Source organism: Lithobates pipiens, unplaced genomic scaffold (assembly GCF_037356315.1).
Source record: "Lithobates pipiens isolate NorthernLeopardFrog02 unplaced genomic scaffold, aLitPip1_a1.2 Scaffold_1, whole genome shotgun sequence".
NCBI classification, from domain to species: domain Eukaryota; kingdom Metazoa; phylum Chordata; class Amphibia; order Anura; family Ranidae; genus Lithobates; species Lithobates pipiens.
This window is the reverse complement of record NW_027507685.1, coordinates 61,902,247-61,921,723: the sequence shown is the minus strand read 5'-3', so window position 1 is coordinate 61,921,723 and position 19,477 is coordinate 61,902,247. Positions and strand designations below refer to the sequence as shown.

Genomic DNA, 19,477 nt, shown 5'->3' with positions numbered 1-19,477 from the left:
TGAACTACAATCACCACTCCCGCTGTGTTTTCATGCTACCATGTCACCGACAAAAAAACATGAAAAAAAATCCAAAAACTTTGCACATCCTACATAAAGATCAAATTCTTGAGGAAAATCTGCTAGACCATGCTGTTAAATCTGTCATTTAAAGTGCAACTTTAGTAGAAAAGTAAGTCCTGCTACATCTCTTCCGGTTGTCCCATTTTGCATATATACTCATGTAAAACATTAAAAAATATGGTTCTATGCACTTTGAAATCCAGTAATACGCTGTTTCAACCTGCTCTGCACATACTCAGTTGCTCTCCCATTTTAGGCATATTTAAGTTATGACACCAGCCATTTGATGATTTGATAGTTTGGTTGAGAACACAAGCAAATGGGACAGTTATCAATCCCGGGATTCCAGGCATGTAACTGTGTTTTGAAACCCTTAAATCAATTGGTTTACTTCCACTTTATGATTTACTTCTGTTTGGAGGCTCTGGGCTTCAGCAAATTGGAAGCCTCCAGCAAGAAGCACGTTGTTATGGGTAAAGCAAGAATTTACGAGTGAAGGTCACAGGAAGGAACTGGAAAGCAGCATAGAAAACAACCACGAAGGGACACGAACCCTCAATCTTCTGATCCGAAGTCAGACGACTTATCCATTAGGCCACACGGTCTGCCACAAGGACATGGTTCTGGTTTGTGGCGCCCGGATCAACCAAACACTCGAAGATCACCTGGGACATCTTCTACTTTTTTTGCTCAAGGAGATTTGGTAGAAAGGATCTGAAATGTATGACTTGGTGCAAGGTCATGCTTTAAGAAGTGCATTTGCAAAAGGTCCTAGGTTCAGAGTGTTCATACAGCTCCTTGACAATGGTAATTGATCAATAGAGTACCACGAGTAGATGATATTTCCAGAGGAAGCCATAGCACCTCAATGTATCTTGTCAGGATGGCCGAGTGGTCTAAAGCGCCAGACTCAAGAGCTGTTTCTTCACATTGTGTGGGTGTTCTGGTCTCCAAATGGAGGCGTGGGTTCAAATCCCACTTCTGACAATCTGTTTACACATTTAGCTTGAACTACAATCACCACTCCCGCTGTGTTTTCATGCTACCATGTCACCGACAAAAAAACATGAAAAAAAATCCAAAAACTTTGCACATCCTACATAAAGATCAAATTCTTGAGGAAAATCTGCTAGACCATGCTGTTAAATCTGTCATTTAAAGTGCAACTTTAGTCAGAAAAGTAAGTCCTGCTACATCTCTTCCGGTTGTCCCATTTTGCATATATACTCATGTAAAACATTAAAAAATTTGCTTCTATACACTTTGAAATCCAGTAATACGCTGTTTCAACCTGCTCTGAACATACTCAGTTGCTCTCCCATTTTAGGCATATTTAAGTTATGACACCAGCCATTTGATGATTTGATAGTTTGGTTGAGAACACAAGCAAATGGGACAGTTATCAATCCCGGGATTCCAGGGATGTAACTGTGTTTTGAAACCCTTAAATCAATTGGTTTACTTCCACTTTATGATTTACTTCTGTTTGGAGGCTCTGGGCTTCAGCAAATTGGAAGCCTCCAGCAAGAAGCACGTTGTTATGGCTAAAGCAAGAATTTACGAGTGAAGGTCACAGGAAGGAACTGGAAAGCAGCATAGAAAACGACCACGCAGGGACTCGAACCCTCAATCTTCTGATCTGAAGTCAGACGCCTTATCCATTAGGCCACGCGGTCTGCCACAAGGACATGACGCTGGTTTGTGGCGCCCGGATCAACCAAACACTCGAAGATCACCTGGGACATCTTCTACTTTTTTTGCTCAAGGAGATTTGGTAGAAAGGATCTGAAATGTATGACTTGGTGCAAGGTCATGCTTTAAGAAGTGCATTTGCAAAAGGGCCTAGGTTCAGAGTGTTCATACAGCTCCTTGACAAGGGTAATAGATCAATAGAGTACCACGAGTAGATGATATTTCCAGAGGAAGCCAAAGTACCTCAATGTATCTTGTCAGGATGGCCGAGTGGTCTAAGGCGCCAGACTCAAGGGCTGTTTCTTCACATTGTGTGGGTGTTCTGGTCTCCTAATGGAGGCGTGGGTTCAAATCCCACTTCTGACAATCTGTTTACACATTTAGCTTGAACTACAATCACCACTCCCGCTGTGTTTTCATGCTACCATGTCACCGACAAAAAAACATGAAAAAAAATCCAAAAACTTTGCACATCCTACATAAAGATCAAATTCTTGAGGAAAATCTGCTAGACCATGCTGTTAAATCTGTCATTTAAAGTGCAACTTTAGTCAGAAAAGTAAGTCCTGCTACATCTCTTCCGGTTGTCCCATTTTGCATATATACTCATGTAAAACATTAAAAAATATGCTTCTATACACTTTGAAATCCAGTAATACGCTGTTTCAACCTGCTCTGCACATACTCAGTTGCTCTCCCATTTTAGGCATATTTAAGTTATGACACCAGCCATTTGATGATTTGATAGTTTGGTTGAGAACACAAGCAAATGGGACAGTTATCAATCCCGGGATTCCATGCATGTAACTGTGTTTTGAAACCCTTAAATCAATTGGTTTACTTCCACTTTATGATTTACTTCTGTTTGGAGGCTCTGGGCTTCAGCAAATTGGAAGCCTCCAGCAAGAAGCACGTTGTTATGGGTAAAGCAAGAATTTACGAGTGAAGGTCACAGGAAGGAACTGGAAAGCAGCATAGAAAACGACCACGAAGGGACTCGAACCCTCAATCTTCTGATCCGAAGTCAGACGCCTTATCCATTAGGCCACGCGGTCTGCCACAAGGACATGATTCTGGTTTGTGGCGCCCGGATCAACCAAACACTCGAAGATCACCTGGGACATCTTCTACTTTTTTTGCTCAAGGAGATTTGGTAGAAAGGATCTGAAATGTATGACTTGGTGCAAGGTCATGCTTTAAGAAGTGCATTTGCAAAAGGGCCTAGGTTCAGAGTGTTCATACAGCTCCTTGACAATGGTAATAGAACAATAGAGTACTACGAGTAGATTATATTTCCAGAGGAAGCCATAGGACCTCAATATATCTTGTCAGGATGGCCGAGTGGTCTAAGGCGCCAGTCTCACGAGCTGTTTCTTCACATTGTGTGGGTGTTCTGGTCTACAAATGGAGGCGTGGGTTCAAATCCCACTTCTGACAATCTGTTTACACATTTAGCTTGAACTACAATCACCACTCCCGCTGTGTTTTCATGCTACCATGTCACCGACAAAAAAACATGAAAAAAAATCCAAAAACTTTGCACATCCTACATAAAGATCAAATTCTTGAGGAAAATCTGCTAGACCATGCTGTTAAATCTGTCATTTAAAGTGCAACTTTAGTCAGAAAAGTAAGTCCTGCTACATCTCTTCCGGTTGTCACATTTTGCATATATACTCATGTAAAACATTAAAAAATATGCTTCTATACACTTTGAAATCCAGTAATACGCTGTTTCAACTTGCTCTGCACATACTCAGTTGCTCTCCCATTTTAGGCATATTTAAGTTATGACACCAGCCATTTGATGATTTGATAGTTTGGTTGAGAACACAAGCAAATGGGACAGTTATCAATCCCGGGATTCCAGGCATGTAACTGTGTTTTGAAACCCTTAAATCAATTGGTTTACTTCCACTTTATGATTTACTTCTGTTTGGAGGCTCTGGGCTTCAGCAAATTGGAAGCCTCCAGCAAGAAGCACGTTGTTATGGGTAAAGCAAGAATTTACGAGTGAAGGTCACAGGAAGGAACTGGAAAGCAGCATAGAAAACGACCACGAAGGGACTCAAACCCTCAATCTTCTGATCAGAAGTCAGACGCCTTATCCATTAGGCCACGCGGGCTGCCACAAGGACATGATTCTGGTTTGTGGCGCCCGGATCAACCAAACACTCGAAGATCACTTGGGATATCTTCTACTTTTTTTGCTCAAGGAGATTTGGTAGAAAGGATCTGAAATGTATGACTTGGTGCAAGGTCATGCTTTAAGAAGTGCATTTGCAAAAGGGCCTAGGTTCAGAGTGTTCATACAGCTCCTTGACAATGGTAATAGATCAATAGAGTACCACGAGTAGATGATATTTCCAGAGGAATCCAAAGTACCTCAATGTATCTTGTCAGGATGGCCGAGTGGTCTAAGGCGCCAGACTCAAGGGCTGTTTCTTCACATTGTGTGGGTGTTCTGGTCTCCAAATGGAGGCGTGGGTTCAAATCCCACTTCTGACAATCTGTTTACACATTTAGCTTGAACTACAATCACCACTCCCGCTGTGTTTTCATGCTACCATGTCACCGACAAAAAAACAGGAAAAAAAATCCAAAAACTTTGCACATCCTACATAAAGATCAAATTCTTGAGGAAAATCTGCTAGACCATGCTGTTAAATCTGTCATTTAAAGTGCAACTTTAGTCAGAAAAGTAAGTCCTGCTACATCTCTTCCGGTTGTCCCATTTTGCATATATACTCATGTAAAACATTAAAAAATATGCTTCTATACACTTTGAAATCCAGTAATACGCTGTTTCAACCTGCTCTGCACATACTCAGTTGCTCTCCCATTTTAGGCATATTTAAGTTATGACACCAGCCATTTGATGATTTGATAGTTTGGTTGAGAACACAAGCAAATGGGACAGTTATCAATCCCGGGATTCCATGCATGTAACTGTGTTTTGAAACCCTTAAATCAATTGGTTTACTTCCACTTTATGATTTACTTCTGTTTGGAGGCTCTGGGCTTCAGCAAATTGGAAGCCTCCAGCAAGAAGCACGTTGTTATGGCTAAAGCAAGAATTTACGAGTGAAGGTCACAGGAAGGAACTGGAAAGCAGCATAGAAAACGACCACGAAGGGACTCGAACCCTCAATCTTCTGATCCGAAGTCAGACGCCTTATCCATTAGGCCACGCGGTCTGCCACAAGGACATGATTCTGGTTTGTGGCGCCCGGATCAACCAAACACTCGAAGATCACCTGGGACATCTTCTACTTTTTTTGCTCAAGGAGATTGGGTAGAAAGGATCTGAAATGTATGACTTGGTGCAAGGTCATGCTTTAAGAAGTGCATTTGCAAAATGGCCTAGGTTCAGAGTGTTCATACAGCTCCTTGACAATGGTAATAGAACAATAGAGTACTACGAGTAGATTATATTTCCAGAGGAAGCCATAGGACCTCAATATATCTTGTCAGGATGGCCGAGTGGTCTAAGGCGCCAGTCTCACGAGCTGTTTCTTCACATTGTGTGGGTGTTCTGGTCTACAAATGGAGGCGTGGGTTCAAATCCCACTTCTGACAATCTGTTTACACATTTAGCTTGAACTACAATCACCACTCCCGCTGTGTTTTCATGCTACCATGTCACCGACAAAAAAACATGAAAAAAAATCCAAAAACTTTGCACATCCTACATAAAGATCAAATTCTTGAGGAAAATCTGCTAGACCATGCTGTTAAATCTGTCATTTAAAGTGCAACTTTAGTCAGAAAAGTAAGTCCTGCTACATCTCTTCCGGTTGTCACATTTTGCATATATACTCATGTAAAACATTAAAAAATATGCTTCTATACACTTTGAAATCCAGTAATACGCTGTTTCAACTTGCTCTGCACATACTCAGTTGCTCTCCCATTTTAGGCATATTTAAGTTATGACACCAGCCATTTGATGATTTGATAGTTTGGTTGAGAACACAAGCAAATGGGACAGTTATCAATCCCGGGATTCCAGGCATGTAACTGTGTTTTGAAACCCTTAAATCAATTGGTTTACTTCCACTTTATGATTTACTTCTGTTTGGAGGCTCTGGGCTTCAGCAAATTGGAAGCCTCCAGCAAGAAGCACGTTGTTATGGGTAAAGCAAGAATTTACGAGTGAAGGTCACAGGAAGGAACTGGAAAGCAGCATAGAAAACGACCACGAAGGGACTCAAACCCTCAATCTTCTGATCAGAAGTCAGACGCCTTATCCATTAGGCCACGCGGTCTGCCACAAGGACATGACTCTGGTTTGTGGCGCCCGGATCAACCAAACACTCGAAGATCACTTGGGACATCTTCTACTTTTTTTGCTCAAGGAGATTTGGTAGAAAGGATCTGAAATGTATGACTTGGTGCAAGGTCATGCTTTAAGAAGTGCATTTGCAAAAGGGCCTAGGTTCAGAGTGTTCATACAGCTCCTTGACAATGGTAATAGATCAATAGAGTACCACGAGTAGATGATATTTCCAGAGGAATCCAAAGTACCTCAATGTATCTTGTCAGGATGGCCGAGTGGTCTAAGGCGCCAGACTCAAGGGCTGTTTCTTCACATTGTGTGGGTGTTCTGGTCTCCAAATGGAGGCGTGGGTTCAAATCCCACTTCTGACAATCTGTTTACACATTTAGCTTGAACTACAATCACCACTCCCGCTGTGTTTTCATGCTACCATGTCACCGACAAAAAAACAGGAAAAAAAATCCAAAAACTTTGCACATCCTACATAAAGATCAAATTCTTGAGGAAAATCTGCTAGACCATGCTGTTAAATCTGTCATTTAAAGTGCAACTTTAGTCAGAAAAGTAAGTCCTGCTACATCTCTTCCGGTTGTCACATTTTGCATATATACTCATGTAAAACATTAAAAAATATGCTTCTATACACTTTGAAATCCAGTAATACGCTGTTTCAACCTGCTCTGCACATACTCAGTTGCTCTCCCATTTTAGGCATATTTAAGTTATGACACCAGCCATTTGATGATTTGATAGTTTGGTTGAGAACACAAGCAAATGGGACAGTTATCAATCCCGGGATTCCATGCATGTAACTGTGTTTTGAAACCCTTAAATCAATTGGTTTACTTCCACTTTATGATTTACTTCTGTTTGGAGGCTCTGGGCTTCAGCAAATTGGAAGCCTCCAGCAAGAAGCACGTTGTTATGGCTAAAGCAAGAATTTACGAGTGAAGGTCACAGGAAGGAACTGGAAAGCAGCATAGAAAACGACCACGAAGGGACTCGAACCCTCAATCTTCTGATCCGAAGTCAGACGCCTTATCCATTAGGCCACGCGGTCTGCCACAAGGACATGATTCTGGTTTGTGGCGCCCGGATCAACCAAACACTCGAAGATCACCTGGGACATCTTCTACTTTTTTTGCTCAAGGAGATTGGGTAGAAAGGATCTGAAATGTATGACTTGGTGCAAGGTCATGCTTTAAGAAGTGCATTTGCAAAATGGCCTAGGTTCAGAGTGTTCATACAGCTCCTTGACAATGGTAATAGATCAATAGAGTACCACGAGTAGATGATATTTCCAGAGGAAGCCATAGCACCTCAATATATCTTGTCAGGATGGCCGAGTGGTCTAAGGCGCCAGACTCAAGAGCTGTTTCTTCACATTGTGTGGGTGTTCTGGTCTCCAAATGGAGGTGTGGGTTCAAATCCCACTTCTGACAATCTGTTTACACATTTAGCTTGAACTACAATCACCACTCCCGCTGTGTTTTCATGCTACCATGTCACCGACAAAAAAACATGAAAAAAATCCAAAAACTTTGCACATCCTACATAAAGATCAAATTCTTGAGGAAAATCTGCTAGACCATGCTGTTAAATCTGTCATTTAAAGTGCAACTTTAGTCAGAAAAGTAAGTCCTGCTACATCTCTTCCGGTTGTCACATTTTGCATATATACTCATGTAAAACATTAAAAAATATGCTTCTATACACTTTGAAATCCAGTAATACGCTGTTTCAACCTGCTCTGCACATACTCAGTTGCTCTCCCATTTTAGGCATATTTAAGTTATGACACCAGCCATTTGATGATTTGATAGTTTGGTTGAGAACACAAGCAAATGGGACAGTTATCAATCCCGGGATTCCATGCATGTAACTGTGTTTTGAAACCCTTAAATCAATTGGTTTACTTCCACTTTATGATTTACTTCTGTTTGGAGGCTCTGGGCTTCAGCAAATTGGAAGCCTCCAGCAAGAAGCACGTTGTTATGGCTAAAGCAAGAATTTACGAGTGAAGGTCACAGGAAGGAACTGGAAAGCAGCATAGAAAACGACCACGAAGGGACTCGAACCCTCAATCTTCTGATCCGAAGTCAGACGCCTTATCCATTAGGCCACGCGGTCTGCCACAAGGACATGATTCTGGTTTGTGGCGCCCGGATCAACCAAACACTCGAAGATCACCTGGGACATCTTCTACTTTTTTTGCTCAAGGAGATTGGGTAGAAAGGATCTGAAATGTATGACTTGGTGCAAGGTCATGCTTTAAGAAGTGCATTTGCAAAATGGCCTAGGTTCAGAGTGTTCATACAGCTCCTTGACAATGGTAATAGATCAATAGAGTACCACGAGTAGATGATATTTCCAGAGGAAGCCATAGCACCTCAATATATCTTGTCAGGATGGCCGAGTGGTCTAAGGCGCCAGACTCAAGAGCTGTTTCTTCACATTGTGTGGGTGTTCTGGTCTCCAAATGGAGGCGTGGGTTCAAATCTCACTTCTGACAATCTGTTTACACATTTAGCTTGAACTACAATCACCACTCCCGCTGTGTTTTCATGCTACCATGTCACCGACAAAAAAACATGAAAAAAAATCCAAAAACTTTGCACATCCTACATAAAGATCAAATTCTTGAGGAAAATCTGCTAGACCATGCTGTTAAATCTGTCATTTAAAGTGCAACTTTAGTCAGAAAAGTAAGTCCTGCTACATCTCTTCCGGTTGTCACATTTTGCATATATACTCATGTAAAACATTAAAAAATATGCTTCTATACACTTTGAAATCCAGTAATACGCTGTTTCAACCTGCTCTGCACATACTCAGTTGCTCTCCCATTTTAGGCATATTTAAGTTATGACACCAGCCATTTGATGATTTGATAGTTTGGTTGAGAACACAAGCAAATGGGACAGTTATCAATCCCGGGATTCCAGGCATGTAACTGTGTTTTGAAACCCTTAAATCAATTGGTTTACTTCCACTTTATGATTTACTTCTGTTTGGAGGCTCTGGGCTTCAGCAAATTGGAAGCCTCCAGCAAGAAGCACGTTGTTATGGGTAAAGCAAGAATTTACGAGTGAAGGTCACAGGAAGGAACTGGAAAGCAGCATAGAAAACGACCACGAAGGGACTCGAACCCTCAATCTTCTGATCCGAAGTCAGACGCCTTATCCATTAGGCCACGCGGTCTGCCACAAGGACATGATTCTGGTTTGTGGCGCCCGGATCAACCAAACACTCGAAGATCACCTGGGACATCTTCTACTTTTTTTGCTCAAGGAGATTTGGTAGAAAGGATCTGAAATGTATGACTTGGTGCAAGGTCATGCTTTAAGAAGTGCATTTGCAAAAGGGCCTAGGTTCAGAGTGTTCATACAGCTCCTTGACAATGGTAATAGATCAATAGAGTACTACGAGTAGATGATATTTCCAGAGGAAGCCATAGCACCTCAATATATCTTGTCAGGATGGCCGAGTGGTCTAAGGCTCCAGACTCAAGGGCTGTTTCTTCACATTGTGTGGGTGTTCTGGTCTCCAAATGGAGGTGTGGGTTCAAATCCCACTTCTGACAATCTGTTTACACATTTAGCTTGAACTACAATCACCACTCCCGCTGTGTTTTCATGCTACCATGTCACCGACAAAAAAACATGAAAAAAAATCCAAAAACTTTGCACATCCTACATAAAGATCAAATTCTTGAGGAAAATCTGCTAGACCATGCTGTTAAATCTCTCATTTAAAGTGCAACTTTAGTCAGAAAAGTAAGTCCTGCTACATCTCTTCCGGTTGTCCCATTTTGCATATATACTCATGTAAAACATTAAAAAATATGCTTCTATACACTTTGAAATCCAGTAATACGCTGTTTCAACCTGCTCTGCACATACTCAGTTGCTCTCCCATTTTAGGCATATTTAAGTTATGACACCAGCCATTTGATGATTTGATAGTTTGGTTGAGAACACAAGCAAATGGGACAGTTATCAATCTCGGGATTCCATGCATGTAACTGTGTTTTGAAACCCTTAAATCAATTGGTTTACTTCCACTTTATGATTTACTTCTGTTTGGAGGCTCTGGGCTTCAGCAAATTGGAAGCCTCCAGCAAGAAGCACGTTGTTATGGCTAAAGCAAGAATTTACGAGTGAAGGTCACAGGAAGGAACTGGAAAGCAGCATAGAAAACGACCACGAAGGGACTCGAACCCTCAATCTTCTGATCCGAAGTCAGACGCCTTATCCATTAGGCCACGCGGTCTGCCACAAGGACATGATTCTGGTTTGTGGCGCCCGGATCAACCAAACACTCGAAGATCACCTGGGACATCTTCTACTTTTTTTGCTCAAGGAGATTTGGTAGAAAGGATCTGAAATGTATGACTTGGTGCAAGGTCATGCTTTAAGAAGTGCATTTGCAAAAGGGCCTAGGTTCAGAGTGTTCATACAGCTCCTTGACAATGGTAATAGATCAATAGAGTACTACGAGTAGATGATATTTCCAGAGGAAGCCATAGCACCTCAATATATCTTGTTAGGATGGCCGAGTGGTCTAAGGCGCCAGACTCAAGAGCTGTTTCTTCACATTGTGTGTGTGTTCTGGTCTCCAAATGGAGGCGTGGGTTCAAATCCCACTTCTGACAATCTGTTTACACATTTAGCTTGAACTACAATCACCACTCCCGCTGTGTTTTCATGCTACCATGTCACCGACAAAAAAACATGAAAAAAAATCCAAAAACTTTGCACATCCTACATAAAGATCAAATTCTTGAGGAAAATCTGCTAGACCATGCTGTTAAATCTCTCATTTAAAGTGCAACTTTAGTCAGAAAAGTAAGTCCTGCTACATCTCTTCCGGTTGTCCCATTTTGCATATATACTCATGTAAAACATTAAAAAATATGTTTCTATACACTTTGAAATCCAGTAATACGCTGTTTCAACCTGCTCTGCACATACTCAGTTGCTCTCCCATTTTAGGCATATTTAAGTTATGACACCAGCCATTTGATGATTTGATAGTTTGGTTGAGAACACAAGCAAATGGGACAGTTATCAATCCCGGGATTCCAGGCATGTAACTGTGTTTTGAAACCCTTAAATCAATTGGTTTACTTCCACTTTATGATTTACTTCTGTTTGGAGGCTCTGGGCTTCAGCAAATTGGAAGCCTCCAGCAAGAAGCACGTTGTTATGGCTAAAGCAAGAATTTACGAGTGAAGGTCACAGGAAGGAACTGGAAAGCAGCATAGAAAACGACCACGTAGGGACTCGAACCCTCAATCTTCTGATCCGAAGTCAGACGCCTTATCCATTAGGCCACGCGGTCTGCCACAAGGACATGATTCTGGTTTGTGGCGCCCGGATCAACCAAACACTCGAAGATCACCTGGGACATCTTCTACTTTTTTTGCTCAAGGAGATTGGGTAGAAAGGATCTGAAATGTATGACTTGGTGCAAGGTCATGCTTTAAGAAGTGCATTTGCAAAATGGCCTAGGTTCAGAGTGTTCATACAGCTCCTTGACAATGGTAATAGATCAATAGAGTACCACGAGTAGATGATATTTCCAGAGGAAGCCATAGCACCTCAATATATCTTGTCAGGATGGCCGAGTGGTCTAAGGCGCCAGACTCAAGAGCTGTTTCTTCACATTCTGTGGGTGTTCTGGTCTCCAAATGGAGGCGTGGGTTCAAATCCCACTTCTGACAATCTGTTTACATATTTAGCTTGAACTACAATCACCACTCCCGCTGTGTTTTCATGCTACCATGTCACCGACAAAAAAACATGAAAAAAAATCCAAAAACTTTGCACATCCTACATAAAGATCAAATTCTTGAGGAAAATCTGCTAGACCATGCTGTTAAATCTCTCATTTAAAGTGCAACTTTAGTCAGAAAAGTAAGTCCTGCTACATCTCTTCCGGTTGTCCCATTTTGCATATATACTCATGTAAAACATTTAAAAATATGGTTCTATACACTTTGAAATCCAGTAATACGCTGTTTCAACCTGCTCTGCACATACTCAGTTGCTCTCCCATTTTAGGCATATTTAAGTTATGACACCAGCCATTTGATGATTTGATAGTTTGGTTGAGAACACAAGCAAATGGGACAGTTATCAATCCCGGGATTCCATGCATGTAACTGTGTTTTGAAACCCTTAAATCAATTGGTTTACTTCCACTTTATGATTTATTTCTGTTTGGAGGCTCTGGGCTTCAGCAAATTGGAAGCCTCCAGCAAGAAGCACGTTGTTATGGCTAAAGCAAGAATTTACGAGTGAAGGTCACAGGAAGGAACTGGAAAGCAGCATAGAAAACGACCATGAAGGGACGCGAACCCTCAATCTTCTGATCCGAAGTCAGACGCCTTATCCATTAGGCCACGCGGTCTGCCACAAGGACATGATTCTGGTTTGTGGCGCCCGGATCAACCAAACACTCGAAGATCACCTGGGACATCTTCTACTTTTTTTGCTCAAGGAGATTTGGTAGAAAGGATCTGAAATGTATGACTTGGTGCAAGGTCATGCTTGAAGAAGTGCATTTGCAAAAGGGCCTAGGTTCAGAGTGTTCATACAGCTCCTTGACAATGGTAATAGATCAATAGAGTACTACGAGTAGATGATATTTCCAGAGGAAGCCATAGCACCTCAATATATCTGGTCAGGATGGCCGAGTGGTCTAAGGCGCCAGACTCAAGAGCTGTTTCTTCACATTGTGTGGGTGTTCTGGTCTCCAAATGGAGGCGTGGGTTCAAATCCCACTTCTGACAATCTGTTTACACATTTAGCTTGAACTACAATCACCACTCCCGCTGTGTTTTCATGCTACCATGTCACCGACAAAAAAACATGAAAAAAAATCCAAAAACTTTGCACATCCTACATAAAGATCAAATTCTTGAGGAAAATCTGCTAGACCATGCTGTTAAATCTGTCATTTAAAGTGCAACTTTAGTAGAAAAGTAAGTCCTGCTACATCTCTTCCGGTTGTCCGATTTTGCATATATACTCATGTAAAACATTAAAAAATATGGTTCTATACACTTTGAAATCCAGTAATACGCTGTTTCAACCTGCTCTGCACATACTCAGTTGCTCTCCCATTTTGGGGAAATATTTAAGTTATGACACCAGCCATTTGATGATTTGATAGTTTGGTTGAGAACACAAGCAAATGGGACAGTTATCAATCCCGGGATTCCAGGCATGTAACTGTGTTTTGAAACCCTTAAATCAATTGGTTTACTTCCACTTTATGATTTACTTCTGTTTGGAGGCTCTGGGCTTCAGCAAATTGGAAGCCTCCAGCAAGAAGCACGTTGTTATGGGTAAAGCAAGAATTTACGAGTGAAGGTCACAGGAAGGAACTGGAAAGCAGCATAGAAAACGACCACGAAGGGACTCGAACCCTCAATCTTCTGATCTGAAGTCAGACGCCTTATCCATTAGGCCACGCGGTCTGCCACAAGGACATGATCCTGGTTTGTGGCGCCCGGATCAACCAAACACTCGAAGATCACCTGGGACATCTTCTACTTTTTTTGCTCAAGGAGATTTGGTAGAAAGGATCTGAAATGTATGACTTGGTGCAAGGTCATGCTTTAAGAAGTGCATTTGCAAAAGGGCCTAGGTTCAGAGTGTTCATACAGCTCCTTGACAATGGTAATAGATCAATAGAGTACCACGAGTAGATGATATTTCCAGAGGAAGCCAAAGTACCTCAATGTATCTTGTCAGGATGGCCGAGTGGTCTAAGGCTCCAGACTCAAGGGCTGTTTCTTCACATTGTGTGGGTGTTCTGGTGTCCAAATGGAGGCGTGGGTTCAAATCCCACTTCTGACAATCTGTTTACACATTTAGCTTGAACTACAATCACCACTCCCGCTGTGTTTTCATGCTACCATGTCACCGACAAAAAAACATGAAAAAAAATCCCAAAACTTTGCACATCCTACATAAAGATCAAATTCTTGAGGAAAATCTGCTAGACCATGCTGTTAAATCTGTCATTTAAAGTGCAACTTTAGTCAGAAAAGTAAGTCCTGCTACATCTCTTCCGGTTGTCCCATTTTGCATATATACTCATGTAAAACATTAAAAAATATGCTTCTATACACTTTGAAATCCAGTAATACGCTGTTTCAACCTGCTCTGCACATACTCAGTTGCTCTCCCATTTTAGGCATATTTAAGTTATGACACCAGCCATTTGATGATTTGATAGTTTGGTTGAGAACACAAGCAAATGGGACAGTTATCAATCCCGGGATTCCAGGCATGTAACTGTGTTTTGAAACCCTTAAATCAATTGGTTTACTTCCACTTTATGATTTACTTCTGTTTGGAGGCTCTGGGCTTCAGCAAATTGGAAGCCTCCAGCAAGAAGCACGTTGTTATGGGTAAAGCAAGAATTTACGAGTGAAGGTCACAGGAAGGAACTGGAAAGCAGCATAGAAAACGACCACGAAGGGACTCGAACCCTCAATCTTCTGATCCGAAGTCAGACGCCTTATCCATTAGGCCACGCGGTCTGCCACAAGGACATGATTCTGGTTTGTGGCGCCCGGATCAACCAAACACTCGAAGATCACCTGGGACATCTTCTACTTTTTTTGCTCAAGGAGATTTGGTAGAAAGGATCTGAAATGTATGACTTGGTGCAAGGTCATGCTTTAAGAAGTGCATTTGCAAAAGGGCCTAGGTTCAGAGTGTTCATACAGCTCCTTGACAATGGTAATAGATCAATAGAGTACCACGAGTAGATGATATTTCCAGAGGAAGCCAAAGTACCTCAATGTATCTTGTCAGGATGGCCGAGTGGTCTAAGGCACCAGACTCAAGGGCTGTTTCTTCACATTGTGTGGGTGTTCTGCTCTCCAAATGGAGGCGTGGGTTCAAATCCCACTTCTGACAATCTGTTTACACATTTAGCTTGAACTACAATCACCACTCCCGCTGTGTTTTCATGCTACCATGTCACCGACAAAAAAACATGAAAAAAAATCCAAAAACTTTGCACATCCTACATAAAGATCAAATTCTTGAGGAAAATCTGCTAGACCATGCTGTTAAATCTCTCATTTAAAGTGCAACTTTAGTCAGAAAAGTAAGTCCTGCTACATCTCGTCCGGTTGTCCCATTTTGCATATATACTCATGTAAAACATTAAAAAATATGTTTCTATACACTTTGAAATCCAGTAATACGCTGTTTCAACCTGCTCTGCACATACTCAGTTGCTCTCCCATTTTAGGCATATTTAAGTTATGACACCAGCCATTTGATGATTTGATAGTTTGGTTGAGAACACAAGCAAATGGGACAGTTATCAATCCCGGGATTCCAGGCATGTAACTGTGTTTTGAAACCCTTAAATCAATTGGTTTACTTCCACTTTATGATTTACTTCTGTTTGGAGGCTCTGGGCTTCAGCAAATTGGAAGCCTCCAGCAAGAAGCACGTTGTTATGGCTAAAGCAAGAATTTACGAGTGAAGGTCACAGGAAGGAACTGGAAAGCAGCATAGAAAACAACCACGAAGGGACTCGAACCCTCAATCTTCTGATCCGAAGTCAGACGCCTTATCCATTAGGCCACGCGGTCTGCCACAAGGACATGATTCTGGTTTGTGGCGCCCGGATCAACCAAACACTCGAAGATCACCTGGGACATCTTCTACTTTTTTTGCTCAAGGAGATTTGGTAGAAAGGATCTGAAATGTATGACTTGGTGCAAGGTCATGCTTTAAGAAGTGCATTTGCAAAAGGGCCTAGGTTCAGAGTGTTCATACAGCTCCTTGACAATGGTAATAGATCAATAGAGTACTACGAGTAGATGATATTTCCAGAGGAAGCCATAGCATCTCAATATATCTTGTCAGGATGGCTGAGTGGTCTAAGGCGCCAGACTCAAGAGCTGTTTCTTCACATTGTGTGGGTGTTCTGGTCTCCAAATAGAGGCGTGGGTTCAAATCCCACTTCTGACAATCTGTTTACACATTTAGCTTGAACTACAATCACCACTCCCGCTGTGTTTTCATGCTACCATGTCACCGACAAAAAAACATGAAAAAAAATCCCAAAACTTTGCACATCCTACATAAAGATCAAATTCTTGAGGAAAATCTGCTAGACCATGCTGTTAAATCTGTCATTTAAAGTGCAACTTTAGTCAGAAAAGTAAGTCCTGCTACATCTCTTCCGGTTGTCCCATTTTGCATATATACTCATGTAAAACATTAAAAAATATGCTTCTATACACTTTGAAATCCAGTAATACGCTGTTTCAACCTGCTCTGCACATACTCAGTTGCTCTCCCATTTTAGGCATATTTAAGTTATGACACCAGCCATTTGATGATTTGATAGTTTGGTTGAGAACACAAGCAAATGGGACAGTTATCAATCCCGGGATTCCAGGCATGTAACTGTGTTTTGAAACCCTTAAATCAATTGGTTTACTTCCACTTTATGATTTACTTCTGTTTGGAGGCTCTGGGCTTCAGCAAATTGGAAGCCTCCAGCAAGAAGCACGTTGTTATGGGTAAAGCAAGAATTTACGAGTGAAGGTCACAGGAAGGAACTGGAAAGCAGCATAGAAAACGACCACGAAGGGACTCGAACCCTCAATCTTCTGATCCGAAGTCAGACGCCTTATCCATTAGGCCACGCGGTCTGCCACAAGGACATGATTCTGGTTTGTGGCGCCCGGATCAACCAAACACTCGAAGATCACCTGGGACATCTTCTACTTTTTTTGCTCAAGGAGATTTGGTAGAAAGGATCTGAAATGTATGACTTGGTGCAAGGTCATGCTTTAAGAAGTGCATTTGCAAAAGGGCCTAGGTTCAGAGTGTTCATACAGCTCCTTGACAATGGTAATAGATCAATAGAGTACCACGAGTAGATGATATTTCCAGAGGAAGCCAAAGTACCTCAATGTATCTTGTCAGGATGGCCGAGTGGTCTAAGGCACCAGACTCAAGGGCTGTTTCTTCACATTGTGTGGGTGTTCTGGTCTCCAAATGGAGGCGTGGGTTCAAATCCCACTTCTGACAATCTGTTTACACATTTAGCTTGAACTACAATCACCACTCCCGCTGTGTTTTCATGCTACCATGTCACCGACAAAAAAACATGAAAAAAAATCCAAAAACTTTGCACATCCTACATAAAGATCAAATTCTTGAGGAAAATCTGCTAGACCATGCTGTTAAATCTCTCATTTAAAGTGCAACTTTAGTCAGAAAAGTAAGTCCTGCTACATCTCGTCCGGTTGTCCCATTTTGCATATATACTCATGTAAAACATTAAAAAATATGTTTCTATACACTTTGAAATCCAGTAATACGCTGTTTCAACCTGCTCTGCACATACTCAGTTGCTCTCCCATTTTAGGCATATTTAAGTTATGACACCAGCCATTTGATGATTTGATAGTTTGGTTGAGAACACAAGCAAATGGGACAGTTATCAATCCCGGGATTCCAGGCATGTAACTGTGTTTTGAAACCCTTAAATCAATTGGTTTACTTCCACTTTATGATTTACTTCTGTTTGGAGGCTCTGGGCTTCAGCAAATTGGAAGCCTCCAGCAAGAAGCACGTTGTTATGGCTAAAGCAAGAATTTACGAGTGAAGGTCACAGGAAGGAACTGGAAAGCAGCATAGAAAACAACCACGAAGGGACTCGAACCCTCAATCTTCTGATCCGAAGTCAGACGCCTTATCCATTAGGCCATGCGGTCTGCCACAAGGACATGATTCTGGTTTGTGGCGCCCGGATCAACCAAACACTCGAAGATCACCTGGGACATCTTCTACTTTTTTTGCTCAAGGAGATTTGGTAGAAAGGATCTGAAATGTATGACTTGGTGCAAGGTCATGCTTTAAGAAGTGCATTTGCAAAAGGGCCTAGGTTCAGAGTGTTCATACAGCTCCTTGACAATGGTAATAGATCAATAGAGTACTACGAGTAGATGATATTTCCAGAGGAAGCCATAGCATCTCAATATATCTTGTCAGGATGGCTGAGTGGTCTAAGGCGCCAGACTCAAGAGCTGTTTCTTCACATTGTGTGGGTGTTCTGGTCTCCAAATAGAGGCGTGGGTTCAAATCCCTCTTCTGACAATCTGTTTACACATTTAGCTTGAACTACAATCACCACTCCCGCTGTGTTTTCATGCTACCATGTCACCGACAAAAAAACATGAAAAAAAATCCAAAAACTTTGCACATCCTACATAAAGATCAAATTCTTGAGGAAAATCTGCTAGACCATGCTGTTAAATCTGTCATTTAAAGTGCAACTTTAGTCAGAAAAGTAAGTCCTGCTACATCTCTTCCGGTTGTCCCATTTTGCATATATACTCATGTAAAACATTAAAAAATATGCTTCTATACACTTTGAAATCCAGTAATACGCTGTTTCAACCTGCTCTGCACATACTCAGTTGCTCTCCCATTTTAGGCATATTTAAGTTATGACACCAGCCATTTGATGATTTGATAGTTTGGTTGAGAACACAAGCAAATGGGACAGTTATCAATCCCGGGATTCCAGGCATGTAACTGTGTTTTGAAACCCTTAAATCAATTGGTTTACTTCCACTTTATGATTTACTTCTGTTTGGAGGCTCTGGGCTTCAGCAAATTGGAAGCCTCCAGCAAGAAGCACGTTGTTATGGGTAAAGCAAGAATTTACGAGTGAAGGTCACAGGAAGGAACTGGAAAGCAGCATAGAAAACAACCACGAAGGGACTCGAACCCTCAATCTTCTGATCCGAAGTCAGACGCCTTATCCATTAGGCCACGCGGTCTGCCACAAGGACATGATTCTGGTTTGTGGCGCCCGGATCAACCAAACACTCGAAGATCACCTGGGACATCTTCTACTTTTTTTGCTCAAGGAGATTTGGTAGAAAGGATCTGAAATGTATGACTTGGTGCAAGGTCATGCTTTAAGAAGTGCATTTGCAAAAGGGCCTAGGTTCAGAGTGTTCATACAGCTCCTTGACAATGGTAATAGATCAATAGAGTACCACGAGTAGATGATATTTCCAGAGGAAGCCAAAGTACCTCAATGTATCTTGTCAGGATGGCCGAGTGGTCTAAGGCTCCAGACTCAAGGGCTGTTTCTTCACATTGTGTGGGTGTTCTGGTGTCCAAATGGAGGCGTGGTTTCAAATCCCACTTCTGACAATCTGTTTACACATTTAGCTTGAACTACAATCACCACTCCCGCTGTGTTTTCATGCTACCATGTCACCGACAAAAAAACATGAAAAAAAATCCCAAAACTTTGCACATCCTACATAAAGATCAAATTCTTGAGGAAAATCTGCTAGACCATGCTGTTAAATCTGTCATTTAAAGTGCAACTTTAGTCAGAAAAGTAAGTCCTGCTACATCTCTTCCGGTT

The 19,477-nt window shown here is 41.7% G+C and overlaps 14 non-coding genes across 14 annotated transcripts; 5 read left to right on the top strand and 9 right to left on the bottom strand.

Moving 5' to 3' along the window:
* Positions 1–2,011: 2,011 nt before the first annotated feature.
* TRNAL-CAA (transfer RNA leucine (anticodon CAA)) lies at positions 2,012–2,121 on the top strand. Its single transcript has 2 exons — positions 2,012–2,049; positions 2,076–2,121. It is a non-coding gene; the product is annotated as a tRNA-Leu (tRNA).
* A 616-nt stretch (positions 2,122–2,737) lies between these two features.
* Positions 2,738–2,810, bottom strand: TRNAR-UCG (transfer RNA arginine (anticodon UCG)). The gene has a single exon. It is a non-coding gene; the product is annotated as a tRNA-Arg (tRNA).
* A 1,343-nt stretch (positions 2,811–4,153) lies between these two features.
* On the top strand, positions 4,154–4,263 carry TRNAL-CAA (transfer RNA leucine (anticodon CAA)). Its single transcript has 2 exons — positions 4,154–4,191; positions 4,218–4,263. It is a non-coding gene; the product is annotated as a tRNA-Leu (tRNA).
* A 616-nt stretch (positions 4,264–4,879) lies between these two features.
* TRNAR-UCG (transfer RNA arginine (anticodon UCG)) lies at positions 4,880–4,952 on the bottom strand. The gene has a single exon. It is a non-coding gene; the product is annotated as a tRNA-Arg (tRNA).
* A 998-nt stretch (positions 4,953–5,950) lies between these two features.
* TRNAR-UCU (transfer RNA arginine (anticodon UCU)) lies at positions 5,951–6,023 on the bottom strand. Its single transcript has one exon. It is a non-coding gene; the product is annotated as a tRNA-Arg (tRNA).
* A 272-nt stretch (positions 6,024–6,295) lies between these two features.
* TRNAL-CAA (transfer RNA leucine (anticodon CAA)) lies at positions 6,296–6,405 on the top strand. Its single transcript has 2 exons — positions 6,296–6,333; positions 6,360–6,405. It is a non-coding gene; the product is annotated as a tRNA-Leu (tRNA).
* A 616-nt stretch (positions 6,406–7,021) lies between these two features.
* Positions 7,022–7,094, bottom strand: TRNAR-UCG (transfer RNA arginine (anticodon UCG)). Its single transcript has one exon. It is a non-coding gene; the product is annotated as a tRNA-Arg (tRNA).
* A 997-nt stretch (positions 7,095–8,091) lies between these two features.
* Positions 8,092–8,164, bottom strand: TRNAR-UCG (transfer RNA arginine (anticodon UCG)). Its single transcript has one exon. It is a non-coding gene; the product is annotated as a tRNA-Arg (tRNA).
* Positions 8,165–9,162: 998 nt separating this feature from the next.
* Positions 9,163–9,235, bottom strand: TRNAR-UCG (transfer RNA arginine (anticodon UCG)). Its single transcript has one exon. It is a non-coding gene; the product is annotated as a tRNA-Arg (tRNA).
* A 998-nt stretch (positions 9,236–10,233) lies between these two features.
* TRNAR-UCG (transfer RNA arginine (anticodon UCG)) lies at positions 10,234–10,306 on the bottom strand. Its single transcript has one exon. It is a non-coding gene; the product is annotated as a tRNA-Arg (tRNA).
* A 1,343-nt stretch (positions 10,307–11,649) lies between these two features.
* On the top strand, positions 11,650–11,759 carry TRNAL-CAA (transfer RNA leucine (anticodon CAA)). The gene is made up of 2 exons: positions 11,650–11,687; positions 11,714–11,759. It is a non-coding gene; the product is annotated as a tRNA-Leu (tRNA).
* Positions 11,760–12,720: 961 nt separating this feature from the next.
* TRNAL-CAA (transfer RNA leucine (anticodon CAA)) lies at positions 12,721–12,830 on the top strand. Its single transcript has 2 exons — positions 12,721–12,758; positions 12,785–12,830. It is a non-coding gene; the product is annotated as a tRNA-Leu (tRNA).
* A 1,688-nt stretch (positions 12,831–14,518) lies between these two features.
* On the bottom strand, positions 14,519–14,591 carry TRNAR-UCG (transfer RNA arginine (anticodon UCG)). Its single transcript has one exon. It is a non-coding gene; the product is annotated as a tRNA-Arg (tRNA).
* A 2,069-nt stretch (positions 14,592–16,660) lies between these two features.
* TRNAR-UCG (transfer RNA arginine (anticodon UCG)) lies at positions 16,661–16,733 on the bottom strand. Its single transcript has one exon. It is a non-coding gene; the product is annotated as a tRNA-Arg (tRNA).
* Between the last annotated feature and the right edge of the window lie 2,744 nt (positions 16,734–19,477).